Source organism: Aplysia californica, unplaced genomic scaffold (genome assembly GCF_000002075.1).
Source record: "Aplysia californica isolate F4 #8 unplaced genomic scaffold, AplCal3.0 scaffold00130, whole genome shotgun sequence".
Lineage (NCBI taxonomy): Eukaryota > Metazoa > Mollusca > Gastropoda > Aplysiida > Aplysiidae > Aplysia > Aplysia californica.
This window is the reverse complement of record NW_004797400.1, coordinates 412,704-426,147: the sequence shown is the minus strand read 5'-3', so window position 1 is coordinate 426,147 and position 13,444 is coordinate 412,704. Positions and strand designations below refer to the sequence as shown.

Here is a 13,444-nt window from a genome sequence, read left to right as displayed (position 1 = left end):
ATAGATAGATAGATAGATAGATAGATAGATAGATAGATAGATAGATAGATAGATATAACACAGAGAGAAAGAGAGAGATAGATAGAGAGGGAGGGGGATTTTAAAAGAGAACACAGTAGACTGACAGAGAAAGAAATGCTTTCCATTCAGACGGACTTCCCTGGAGAGCCTTTTCAGCACAAGGGGCTGGCCGAGATGTCCTCTACTCAATGGACAATGTTGATTTGTGACCTCCGTGAACCCAACTTCTGAAGTAAATCGGAGCTGTGTTTTGAGCTCTGCAGCGGTAAACCGTTTCTTTTATGATGAAGTGAAGTGTCTGGTAATGGTTCCTTCTCGGCAAAAATCAATGTCTTGAGTTTCAGAAGTGACGTCGAAAGGAAACTCCGCTGTGAATACAGCAATTGTCAAGCCTGTGGTTCTTAAAGCGAACTCGTCATGGATTTCTTCGGAGAGCGTTCGGCGCCCCATGAACTCAGTTGATATCATGCTAGGCTGTGATGCGGGTGACTGTGGCTCACATTAAAAATGTCTCCTTTTGAGTTGTCGTTTTATTTTTCATTTAGTAAGCGTATTACAGTGCTTGCAACATAATAAGGTTATATAAGTGCGAAAGAACAGACGTGCTATAAAAGATTTCCAAACATAAAAGGAAGGTATAGAAAAAAGGACGATGGATGTTTGAAAGGAAAGAGAGAGCAAACCAAACGAGAGCACCCGCTGCTTCCTATTTCTGAAACATGTACAGAGACATTAAATGGGACTACGAGCTTCGTAACATCAAAGGAGAACGACATGAACAGACTCTGAACCTATTTAAAAGCTTTAAAAGCCCAAATTCACAAGTAGTATGGGATGTGTGTGTGTGTGTGTGTGTGTGTGTTTGGGGGGGGGGGGGGGGGGTGAGCAAGATCAATTACAAAACTGAGAGGGAAATATCGAAATATAACGTACAAGTTGCTCCATCCACAGCATTTGCTGACTCTTGAGTTGTGGGCATGATAAACAAAACGAAACAAAATCTAAATAACATAAAATGATAAGTCTACGTAACAAAGACAGGCTGACCCAGAATAGCCCTATTGAAAATAATGCATCAAATATATGGGGGCTCTCGTGGCCTAGAGGTTAAGGTGTTCACCACTCTTTCAACAGGTCCCGATTTCGAAAGCTGACAGCAATGTAACATTTTCTTCTTTAAAAATGTTTATGTTCTCCTTTCAACTCCTTCCTTCTCTCTAACCGTATTCCTCTCGTCTGTTTTCGTCTCAACCTTCTGTCCTTACTTCCACGCCCTCCCCCTCCCACTCTTTGCCCCCTCCTCTGAGCTCCTTATTCTTTTTGCAGCCTTTCTACTGCTACTCCTTGGCTCCTGCTTACTGCTGTCTTTCAGCCATACCCTTGATCTTAGGGTAGGTATTATCAAACACATAGCCTTCTCAGATATGGGCGAAAGAAATCTCGGATGTCCTGTGTGCAAGGTGCGCACGTTCAAGATCCCTTGGATATCCAAAATCGGTAAGAGTAGGCTTCGGCAGTCACCTGGACAAAATTCAAAAGTAATTAATTTCTACCAAACTGAAAATGTTTAATGTGTCCTGCGCTCTTATATGACATGCTGCTCGAGTGCCGTTAAACATTTTTCATACAAGTTTATATATATATATATATATATATATATATATATATATATATATATATATATATATATATATATATATATGTGTGTGTGTGTGTGTGTGTGAGTGTGTGTGTGTGTGTGTGTGTGTGTGTGTGTGTGTGTGTGTGTGTGTGTGTATGTGTGTGTCCATGCATCTCGAATAAGCACACACGGAGAGAGAAAGACTGACATACATACAGACAGACAGACAAGCACACGTATTATGATTTCTGCAAACTCAGGAGGGCGCACGCACGCCCGCCCGCGCGCGCGCACATAGACACACACACACACACACACACACACACACACACACACACACACACACACACACACACACACACACACACACACACACACGCACACATACGCTTAAACCTCCCTACAGGCATTATTTCTCTCTCTTTTTCTCTCTCTTTTTCTCTCTCTCTACCTCTCTTTTGCTCTCTCGCTCTTTCCCACTCACACACTCAGTGCACAAACACACTCAAGCAATCAAACAAAACAGCGATAAAGTAGAATTAGGCGAAGTCGACAGGATGATGAATAATATTTCCCTCATAGTTGAGCTGCCTGTCTGGAAAATGACCAACTGGCCACTGGTTTATCCTTATCAGGTCAGGGCCACCCCAAATCGGCGAAGTCTCAGTATAAGGCACTGATGGATTCGGGCACAGCATCGATACACCACAACGATCTCAGTAGAGAGGGTTCTTGTGAAGAGAAAGAAAGCTAAACATTGGGGTAAGTTGGACAGAGGACAGGGTAGAGGAGTGAAGAAGAATCGATTTTGTATGTGTGTGTGTGTGTGTGTGTGTGTGTGTGTGTGTGTGTGTGTGTGTGTGTGTGTGTGTGTGTGTGTGTGTGTGTGCATCATTATGATGGAGGACATAATGTGCTCAGGGGGGAGAGAAAACAGGAGGGGGGGGGGGGGAGAACAAGAAAGAAGGAAGCTGTGATACAGTAAAGTAAATGAGCACTCCAACGCAAAAATGGGTACAGTCATATTTTGCGTTATTTTGAGATATACCCTGTGAACTTTACTGCATACTTCTCCTTACTTTATCTCTTGTAACCCTCCCCCCAACACCCCCCCCCCCCCCGAAAAAACCCAACCCCAGTCTCCAGTAAACTAAAAAGAAAACCTGGGAGTCCTTTGAAGGGAGATGATGCATTTCAATGCCGCCGTTTCTTCTATATGAGTGGAATTTATAGTACAGTAGTTAGTCACATGGTAAGCGACAGGCGTAAAGTGGCTTTAATACCCACAGGGCAGTCTGAGTTAACGTAAGCATGGAATAAACAATCTCAGCACTGTAATATGAGTCTTTAATATTATTAGCACTAAACTTTAAGCACTGATTAAATCGTTATTTGCGCATTATTTTAAAAATTGGCCCCATTTTCATTTGCAGAGAGTTTAAGATTTCACTGTTCGGCATTTGAAAGAAATAATATATAGCATACCTGGTAGTATAGAAGTTAAAAGAACAAAAGAGAGGTGTATAGACGAGACAACGGCCATTTACTGCAGGGAGGAAACAAGACTAGACACACAAGAACAGCAGAGGGATAGTAAAGAACTATGATCTACTAGAAGGAGTATGCTCTAACAACCGAGTATTTAGATGTTTAAACGAGAGAAACTCCCTAGTCTCTGTCAGAAACAATGGAAAGACTCTTAAGCTTTAACTTTTTTTAGCCTTTGTCAAGCACACTAAATGTTAACCTTGAACTAGATTCCAGCACAAATAATACATAATGCATCTTTCTGCAAGTCTCTATGCCTCTCTGTCTCTGTATCTCTCTCACTCTCTCTCTCTCTCTCTTTCTCTCTCTCTCTCTCTCTCTCTGTCTCTCTCTCTGTCTCTCTCTCTGTCTGTCTCTCTCTCTCTCTCTGCCTCTCTATTTCTCTTTCTAAATCTAACTTGCTATCTGCCCCCATCCCACCTCTCTCACACACATAGTGCAATGCTCTCTCTCTCTCTCTCTCTCTCTCTCTCTCTCTCTCTCTCTTTCTCTCTCTCTCTCCCTCTCTCCCCGTCTTTCTCTCTCCTTCTCTCTCTTACACTTACTCACCTACACACACGTTCACCGTCTTTCGTTCTCTTGTTCTCTCGTTCTCTCTCTCACACTCTTTATTTCTCTTTTTCGACTTTCCCCTCTACCCTTCTTTCTTTCTCCTACTGCCCCTTCGTGTCTCCCTGCGGGCAAAAGACACTTTTCCATCCGTTAAAACGGTGTTTTAGTTTTTTACTTTCAAAATCTTGTGGGTTGTATTGATTTTCACAATGCATTTTGTATCCTTATATCCCACAGAGACACCAAACGCTAATCAGTCTTGACTAGCAAAAATCGTAATTCTGCCACTGAAGGCAAAGAGGGGGGAAAAAACTGACACTCCAGGGTTCACAACTAGTCCCAGTTCATTTCCTTTTATCCAGAGTGTACGAGGACACAATGCGTCTAGACAGTGGACTCCAACTCCAGTTACCTCTGAAAAAGAGATGAGAGCGGCTGAACTCAAGGTTTCCATCAGCTGAACAGACCCCACAATTAGGACTAAAATACAGAAAGAAGACCGACAGACGACCACTTGAAATAATCCCCAGCTATCCCAAGACCGCCGAAGTCGAACTCCAAGTAACGAAACGCTCTAAACGCCGCTGTGCTTTTATCGACGTGTTTTCATTGCCAGCACATGCGAGTCTAGACTGATAGAAATATATGGTGTATCCTTATATCCTCTCCCCCCCCCTCCCCGCATGGACACCCAACCCGACCAACCCTCCCCCCACCCGTCAACCTCTGTTAACGGTGGAACGGGTGGAGTGGACTGGGTCACGCGCCATCCGGAAACGGGACTGAGATCGAACATGTCTTAGCTTGGGGCTTGCGCGGAAAGTAATGGGGTATTAAGTGGGATGAGTCTCCCCAAACTTAAGGGCGCGCTGTTGTGATCGTGTTAAAGGACACCGAGAAAGATCTTGGTAGATGAAACTGCAAGCCCCCATAGGCCTTTCTTCTATTAAAAGAGACGTGCTCCCGAAGAAGCGAGAGCAAACATCTCTGATAAATCGTAAGCTTCTGACAACGTTCTTGGATATCAACTTCAAATAACACGCCAAAAATGTTCATTACCAGCGGCTGATTGCGTGTATTATAGCCAGAAGCGAGAGATAATGTTGAGGGAATGGAAAGAATGAGAGACAGACAGACAGACAGACAGACAGACAAACAGACAGACAGACAGACAGACAGACAGACAGACAGACAGACAGACAGACAGACAGACAGACAGACAGACAGACAAAGAAAAGGTGTAAGACAAAGAAACAAAGAGAGAGGAATAGAGAAAGGGAAGGAGAGAGACAGAGAGAGAGAGAGAGAGAGAGAGAGAGAGAGAGAGAGAGAGAGAAAGAGGGGGGGGGGGAGGAAAAGCGTGTGGAAGCGGAGACTTGAAAAGATGAAAGGAAAATGAGATGGAGTCAGAATTATGCTATATATTTTTTCTTTCCTGCTCCAGAACAATTATTGTCTAGCAGCCAACAGCGGGATGATACTGGTCCAAACTTTGCCAATAGCCTTAATTAGAATCAAGCTGAAGATTAGTATTTTTAAATTTAATAGATAATCTATTAGAGCCAGACCAGAACATTTAAATTCTCGATCTTGGGCTATTTATGAATTACGTTATGAATTTCACTTCTGTGTGCTCAATATTATCGGAGAAGGACATTGCATTGAACGTCCCGCTTTTTAAAGCGCATTCAGGGCTCGGATCCAGAAGAACTGTATTCAACTTTTGGAAAGGATCGACATTTTTAGATTGCCTTGAAGCACGCCAAACATGCTCTGCAGATCCTGTGTTTAATGAAACCAGAATTAAAACATAAATATTTGCTTACTTTTTTAAATATCAGCGTATTAAGCTAGTCATAGAGTATAAAGAATAATTCTTCAAGAACATCCCAACAATTTTAATTTACGTCAGCATTTTGAAAGGGCAGCACTGCAGCAAAGCTTCATGGCCGCTTTCATGCGACATAATAATGTTATTTCATCCCACGGTAGTACTTCTAGCTGTCAGAATGACAAATTCATAGTACTGGATTTAGCTGGTGAGTACATGATATCAGCAATGACATTTTTTTAAAAAGAGACCAGGATACCTTTAAAAAAAACTTGTAGAAAAATTGCATAATCGATGGAACCATGTTACTTTGCTGTTTTTGTAGACATTCTCAAATTCAAATCGTTCCCAAAAAGTTAAAAAAGCCGTCACAGCATAAGGACTCAAGACACGGGACGACTCCAATCGAGAATTCAAAACGTTCGATAAAAATGAAATCGGCAAAACCCGAAATTAAAAGTGCCCTTAAAAAACTCACCCCATGTTTTTTTGACAGTCTTTCATTCGGCTTAACTCATGAAAACGATACACTGAGAGCACAGAAAAGTTATGTAATCTCACTCTGTATTTTTTAAAAACAAAGAACAATGAAAAATCATGTTTGCAAGTTTTCATATTCCAGCCAATGACACAATCCTATACGTCAGAGTTTCTATATTCAGTCCACCAACACCCTGGAAACCTGGTACGACGAGGACAGCAGCATTCTTGATTAAAAATGCGCGCTACCGATCAAGCTGTTATATGCGAAACAAATTACTTGTACCAAACATAGCAGACTACGTCATTTGAGGTTTATGCCGTGAATCCACCTTGGATAATTATTTGTTTCGCACGCCTCGCTCTTAGCTCACAGGCCCAGCACGCCATAGTCGCTTCTGGGCTGACCTTCGCTTTCCGGAGCTGATTGGGGACACCGTGGGAGGTGAGGTAACAGGACAAACATACTCACATACAAATACGCCGGCTTCACACGCACGCACACACACACACACACACACACACACACACACACACACACACACACACACACACATACACTCACTCACTCACTTTCAAGGGCATGAATGAACAGGGGGGGGGGGAGAAAGACAGAGAAAGAGAGAGAAAGAGAGAGAGAGAGAGAGAGAGAGAGAGAGAGAGAGAGAGAGAGAGAGAGAGAAAAGAGAGAGAGAGTGAGAGTGAGAGAAAAGAGAGAGAGAGAAACGGAGAGTGAAAAGAGAAGAGACAATTAAAGAGACTGAGAGAGTTAAAGAGAAAGAGACATGGAGGAGAGAGAGAGAGAGAGAGAGAGAGAGAGAGAGAGAGAGAGAGAGAGAGGGAGGGAGAGAGAGGGGGGAGAGAAAGGGGAAGGAAGAAAGAGAAAGAGACAGACTGGACACAAGGATAGATTGACAAACTGACAGACAGACAGATATCCAAAAAAAGGGAGGGTAAGAGAGGGTCAACAGGGAGGGAGAACGAGAGAAACAGATGGGAAGTAGAAGAGAGAGGGAATGAGAGAAGGATCACACACACAAAGTCGAGGCGGGGGATGACAACAATATCTAGAGGAACAGAGCGTGGAGAGGGGCAGAGGTTGAGAGACAGAGAGGGTCAGAGAGAGACAGAAGCAGAGGGACAGAGAGAGAGAGAGAGAGAGAGAGAGAGAGAGAGAGAGAGAGAGAGAGAGAGAGAGAGAGAGAGAGAGGGGGGAGAGAGTAGAAAGTTTATTTCAGTATGAAGAGAAAATCGACATTTGCTATTACGCCATATTGATTATTGTCACCCTAAAGGTGCGGTAATCCTTTCTATCGAACGTGAGTGAGTGAGTTAATGTGGGCGGGAGGGGGAATAATAACCCTTATTTCACCCCATTACGCATATTTTAGAAGCGAGGTACTGTTGAGCAGCGGTCATCATATTAGAGCAATATGCGATGTTGAATGGAGGGGAAAGAACTGTCAATGCCTCATTCTTTAGTTGTAACTATTTTCACCGGTGAAGTGGGAGTAAGCGCCCATTTTTAGAGCGCTGTTTTATGCTGATTGGTGATATTCTTTTATTTTCACTGTTCTTCATGCAAATAAGACATGACGGAAGTACTCATCGCTAAAATTTCATACGTTTCCCGGGTTTCATCTTTTCTTTAGTTTTAATTTTGTCTGGTTTGTTTTGCTTGAGTAAAAAGAAGCACATAGACACAATAATTTTCATTTAGTCTTTGGAAAAAGTAGGTTGGACAGACAGACTGAAAGAATCGACAGAGGAAAAGTAAAGAAGTAGGGCCTACTAGTGGCGCCCTTCGACAAAGCGCAATTTCTATTTGGCTATTTCATGTGTCGAGACAGTGCAATAGCAGGAATTTCAAGATGAGTCAGTAACTACAAAGTAACTGAAATGTTTAACTAGCGTATGCACGTCGCTATACTATTTTAATCAATATGAGGCTCGAAAGCAATTCAAATACATTTTTATATGTCTGTGATACGTTGTTAATACAGACAATAAGCGGTCCCCGGGCATGTAAGTGACACGTTTGTTGTAACCGATATTTTGTCAGGGAATGGCCATAGTTTTGATTGATTAGGGTAAATCTATCACTATAAAATTACGATTAAGATTAAATAACAAAAGTGATTTATGTTTGTATTCAATGTCACACTTATCAAAAGGAACATTCTCCTCGTGGAGCTTTAGAGACTAAGAAGTACATTCTCGGGATCCTTAAGTGCTGGGAAAAACAAAACAGGTAAAAAAAAAACGCCAAAGAGTAAAGAATTTAGTGCAAATTAGGCTCCCTCTTACCACACGCCCGGGAATGTCAGGGAAGATTAGAGCAGGGGCTCTGTGTAACTCCTTGGGTGCAAAACTACATTAACCCTATCCGTACGTCGTGTTTTACTATCGTATCCATACGACGTGGGGAACTCTGTGCCACCACTTTCCAAACAGGAAATTTACTCGTTAATCCGATCCGTACGCTTTGCATAGCTGTCCGTCAAAATGATTTTTTTGAGAAATACTGAAAGTTTCAAAGAGGTCTTCGCACTAGAAATATTGTAGAATATAAAGAATACAACCCCGACGCGGCTACTTAGCGAACATATTTTTTAAACTCGTTTTCTCACATAGAGCACTAGGTACTTACAGATTAGAACGTATGGTCACTTAATTATCTTTCTTTTGATTGTATAAATTTATACTCCTTTGCTTTCGCTCGGTCGCCTCTGTCTGACTGCCTTGCTCTTTCTCAGTACTAAATCTACGTTGTCAAGTCGATGTGTTTCTCTTTATTCAAACTGTAGGGACCTACTAAAATGTCTCGGATACGTTACAATCTAAAAGTAATATTTCAAAGGGTACTGGTGAAAGGATGTCACTTCCTGACTCTCCGGGGAATGGGAGTCGTGTGAAATCTTCTCAAATTAGATGCCCGTAATAAATAACTCTGTACTTTTCCTATAGCAGATAGTGGAAATTTGAGGCCATCACATAATCAAAGTTAAAAGATGCACCAAAATAAAATCATAATAATAATTCTTTTCACCCGACAGAAAATGATGGATATTGGATGAAATAAGGAGTGTCTTGGTTACCATGGCAACGTACAGTAAACTTCAACATAGTATCTTCTTTGCTTGTCATGTTGCTCACAGGCCTCATCAGTTCATAGACCCATACTCTTTCAGAAATTCTGGATAGATTTTGTTATGCGTCTATTTTGAAAGTGAACCGCGTGGGTACTTGGGAGGGGAAAACGTGTGTGTGTGTGGGGGGGGGGGGCTAAGGGGAGGAGGGTAACAAGTAAAAGGTACAGCTCTAATCAGAATCTTGGAAACGGGGGCTGAAGCCTTTGAAAAATAAATGCTACTGATGTAAAAGCGTGAAAAGTGGCTCTAATCTATAACCTCTAAATACATTAGATGCAATTTCAGTTCCCTGAAGACCGAGGTGCTATTTTAGCATATTAAGGTTTTCATTTTCATGTTTCATGCTGTCATCGTCATTCCTTCCTACTTTTACATATCTCTCAAACTTACTGAACACCCCCATTGTGCCATTAGACTATGTGGTCGTTTTTATATTCTCACTGCTTTCTCGCCCCTCTTCCCTGCTCCTTTTTTTCTACTTCCCCCATTCCCCCCCCCTCTCTCTCTCTCTCTCTCTCTCTCTCTCTCTCTCTCTCTCTCTCTCTCTCTCTCTCTCTCTCTCTTCTTTTCTTTTCTTTCTTTTTTTCTCTCAGTCGATCCCACACTCTTTCTTTTTGCTCTTTCTCTCTCTCTGTGTCTCTGTATTTCTCTATCTTGTCATTCTCTCTTTCTCTTTAAGCTTTCTGCTTCTTTCTTCCTATCTCTCTCTCCCCTCTCTCTCTCTCTCTCTCTCTCTCTCTCTCTCTCTCTCTCTCTCTCTCTTTCTTTCTTCCTTTCTTTCTTTGTTTATATCAGTCGATCCCACACTCTTCCTTTTTATTCTCTCTCTCTCTGTTTCTGTATTTCTCTATCTTGTCATTCTCTCTTTCTATTTAAGCTTCCTCCTTCTTTCTTCCTTTCTCTCTCTCTCTCCCTCCCTCCCTCTTTCTCTCTATCTCTCTTTCTCTCTCTCTCTCTCTCTCTCTCTCTCTCTCTCTCTCTCTCTCTCTATCTCTCTCTCTCTGTCTTTCTCCATCTCTGAGTCAGGACTGGTATATGTAATATCACACCGTTTTAATCATTCTTTTTCTAACTACGTGGAAAGAGCATACAGATGTGCAGTTTTGCTTGGATTCAGATAAATTGGAGGTTAAAAAAATTCTGGATTCTCAACAATTTTCCCTAAACCAATCTAACGCTTAATTTCTCACATAATACGTGCAGTCCAAAAGAAGATGAAAATACTTCTAAACTTGCAGCTAAAGCAAAGGTGGGCTGAACATTAAAGTGAAAAAGGGAAGTCGTAATATCAAGGGATGAAAGGTCCCAAAGAGAAAAAAGGAAATGCACGACTTTATCTTGCTTGGTTAACAAATGAAAGATATGTAAATCAGCATAGTAGAAAAGGGAAACAGAGAAAGAGGGAATAAAAAGAAAATGATCATGATTATAATATGGCAAACTGGATCCTCGATGCGCTGTAAACGTGGACATTACCTGATTTCTTCTGACGGAGAAGACAAAGACACATTATCTAGTTGTTTCTCTCTTTATGACGCTGACTGAGTCTCAAAACAAAGAACAAGACAATTGTCACATAGATTGCAATACTCATGAAATTGTTTTTACAAATCAAGTTGTCTGATAGATTGCCAAAGACGTCTTTCATCAGTTGGCCTATGTCATCGATTTTTAATTGGAGTGTGGGGTATAAAAATAAGACTACTTTAGTTTCTTTGAAGGCTAAAATAAATAGCAATAGATAGAAAAGGGAATCAGACAATAGTTCTCTCATTCTACTTTGTGGGTAGAACGGATGAGTGCTGCCTTTTCCTAGTCCATTGTGTCACGAGCTTGGCAACAAACTGTTCTTTTGTTTGCTTGTTTGTGGGGGGGGGGAGGAGGGGGTGGGGTGGACAGGTGTTATCAAGATGTGGGTGGAGTCATTTGTATCGTAAGTCTACACTATCCAATTGTGGAATCCACAAGGAAAACGTAAGAAAGGAAGACCAAAGATGACATGGAGGCGAGCGATACATGCGGAAATGGAAAAGACGGTGACATCATGGAAACAGCTAGAAAAAGATGCACAGGATAGGCTTCGCTGCTGAAGAAATGTTGTTGGTGGCCTATGCTCCACTGGGAGTTGAAATGGGCAAGAGAGAGAGAGAGAGAGAGAGAGAGAGAGAGAGAGAGAGAGAGAGAGAGAGAGAGATCCGATAAGTCAGGGGCCAACTCGGGCCAAGAAGCACTTTTTCACAGAGAGACACGTTTCTTACAATAATAGAGCAAAAACGTCACCCTTTACATTGGGCCTCGAGCATTCCGCGTGTTCTGATAGAAGCCTTTTCTAAACAGCTGGAAATGCTACTCATGATCTGATGACATTGAGCCTAGCCTTCAGCATTACTGCTCCGAGACACCTTTACGTACCGATGACAAACTCAGCCAACCCTAAAGTCAGAGACTGCTCTCACTTTGACAGTCAGTACAGACGCTTTTCACCCTATTTATGTTTTTTCTAGGCAAAACCCGAACACCCCCCCCCCCCACCCCCACCCCAACACTCACCACGACCCATTTACTGCTTAATTTTGTTTTAAAAGCAAAACGTTCTTACCTGTAGTAGATGTGTTCACAATAAACGTATTTCCAGTGATGCTTAGGTTGTTCTTTTTGTTGTCATCAGTCCTGCGAAAGAAGCGTTAACGTTGCGTTAATATTCACATCCATTATGTCATTACACAGGAGTTCTAACCAATAAAGCAACATATTTTCAAAACGAACGCATCGCCACTCTCTACTAACACTACATTTCGCGGACAATAAAGTAATGTCCAGGTTTTCTGTCTGCGCACACGTCACTGCCCGCGCGTAGATCCACAGTTGAGACAGCTGGTCACGCATTGTTCATGGCAGTCTCACTATTCCTGTCTAGCTAGTGGCAAAAAGGAAGTCACTGGTCAGTTGTCGTCCTAATTTACGTCCGCTGGAGTGACGAGTCTCCAGATCAGACATGTTTATTTAACTCTTTACAGACGTAAAGCACACATATCCGACTGGCAGCTGCAGCAGAACAAAGGCAATGATGGGGCACATTTCGGACCATCATACACAAATCAGAAACTTGAAATTGCATTTCTTTTTAGAATGCACTTTGTTGTCTGCCTTTTTAAGTTACAGATAAAAAATACAGGCTTGATCAATCTGAAGAAATTACAAAGTTATGTTTCTTTGTTTTATACTGCCCAGAAAAACAGCGCGTTCTCAAGCATACTCCCATGGTTTTCGAAGGACCAGAATGCGTGTCCTCAATGAGTTAAAGATTCTAAAAAGTGCCCAGAGGGTGAAGGATGTCAGTAACCGTAACGGCTATTGTGGGAGGGCAATCGATAGGAAATAGGTACACCAACGCGCCGGTCACACTTGTAACAATGGATGTCCCTTGCGTACTCTCCGCTCTGGTTAGCCTAGTATTACTGCTTTCTCCAGTATCCGGGAGAACCTTAGTAATCGGCTCATAAGGATACACAGCGGTGATAAAATACAGTGCAACCTCTCTATAACGATATCGCCGGGACCAGAAAAATATCGTTATAATAGAGAGTTGTCGTTATAGAGAGGAAACCAAAAGTTACTAGTGATATTTAAGGAAAAAGACGGGACCTTGTCACCATGTCGTTATGCAGAGGATGTAGTTATATTAAAGGTCTTTATAGGCAGCACTGAAGCTCTTTCGGTTGATACCTTTGGTTCATTCTATCGGTCCATGTGTTCTTTTTGTATATTTGTTTTTTTCTGGGGAGGGGGTGTAAACTTCGCTTAGCACTCAAAGGCTCCAAGGCTCGAATCAAAGGGAAGTCCTAATTATCGTTCTTGTCGGTCCCAGGAAGGAAGATGAGGTGGGGAGCAAGTAGTTTTTAAAAAAGGGCAGAAGGGGGGTGGGAGTTGTTCTACCTATGAAATGACCTATCATACCTCTAGACAGGTGGTAAACGTCATCTACACTTTTTTAAAGATTCCTTTTGACCCTCAAGTCATCCCCAACGTCAGATGTCAACAAGACTATAAAAAGGAGCAAAAGGAGAACAAAGATTTTTTTCCTCTTCGTAGCGTTAAAGTAACAGACGCTTCTAAATGAGAGACATTAAAATATGTGCCTACCTTAAGGGATCTGTAGAGATTGCGGTAAATAGTTTTAAAAACACATAACCCCTCTCTGGCCCACCTCTCTCTCTCTCTCTCTCTCTCTCTCTCTCT

At 42.0% G+C, this 13,444-nt stretch overlaps 1 protein-coding gene across 5 annotated transcripts in view; it reads right to left on the bottom strand.

Moving 5' to 3' along the window:
• The window catches only part of LOC101863503, a 128,676-nt gene that overhangs the window by 12,890 nt on the left and 102,342 nt on the right, over nt 1-13,444 (bottom strand). For 4 of the 5 annotated variants that reach the window (XM_035969246.1, XM_005096494.3, XM_035969247.1 and 1 more), the window contains one exon: nt 11,805-11,875. The gene's annotated coding sequence lies outside the window, so the exon portion shown is untranslated. Of the gene's footprint in view, nt 1-6,051; nt 6,274-11,804; nt 11,876-13,444 lie in introns of those variants that run through there. The other variant, XM_005096497.3, reaches the window with a different exon arrangement.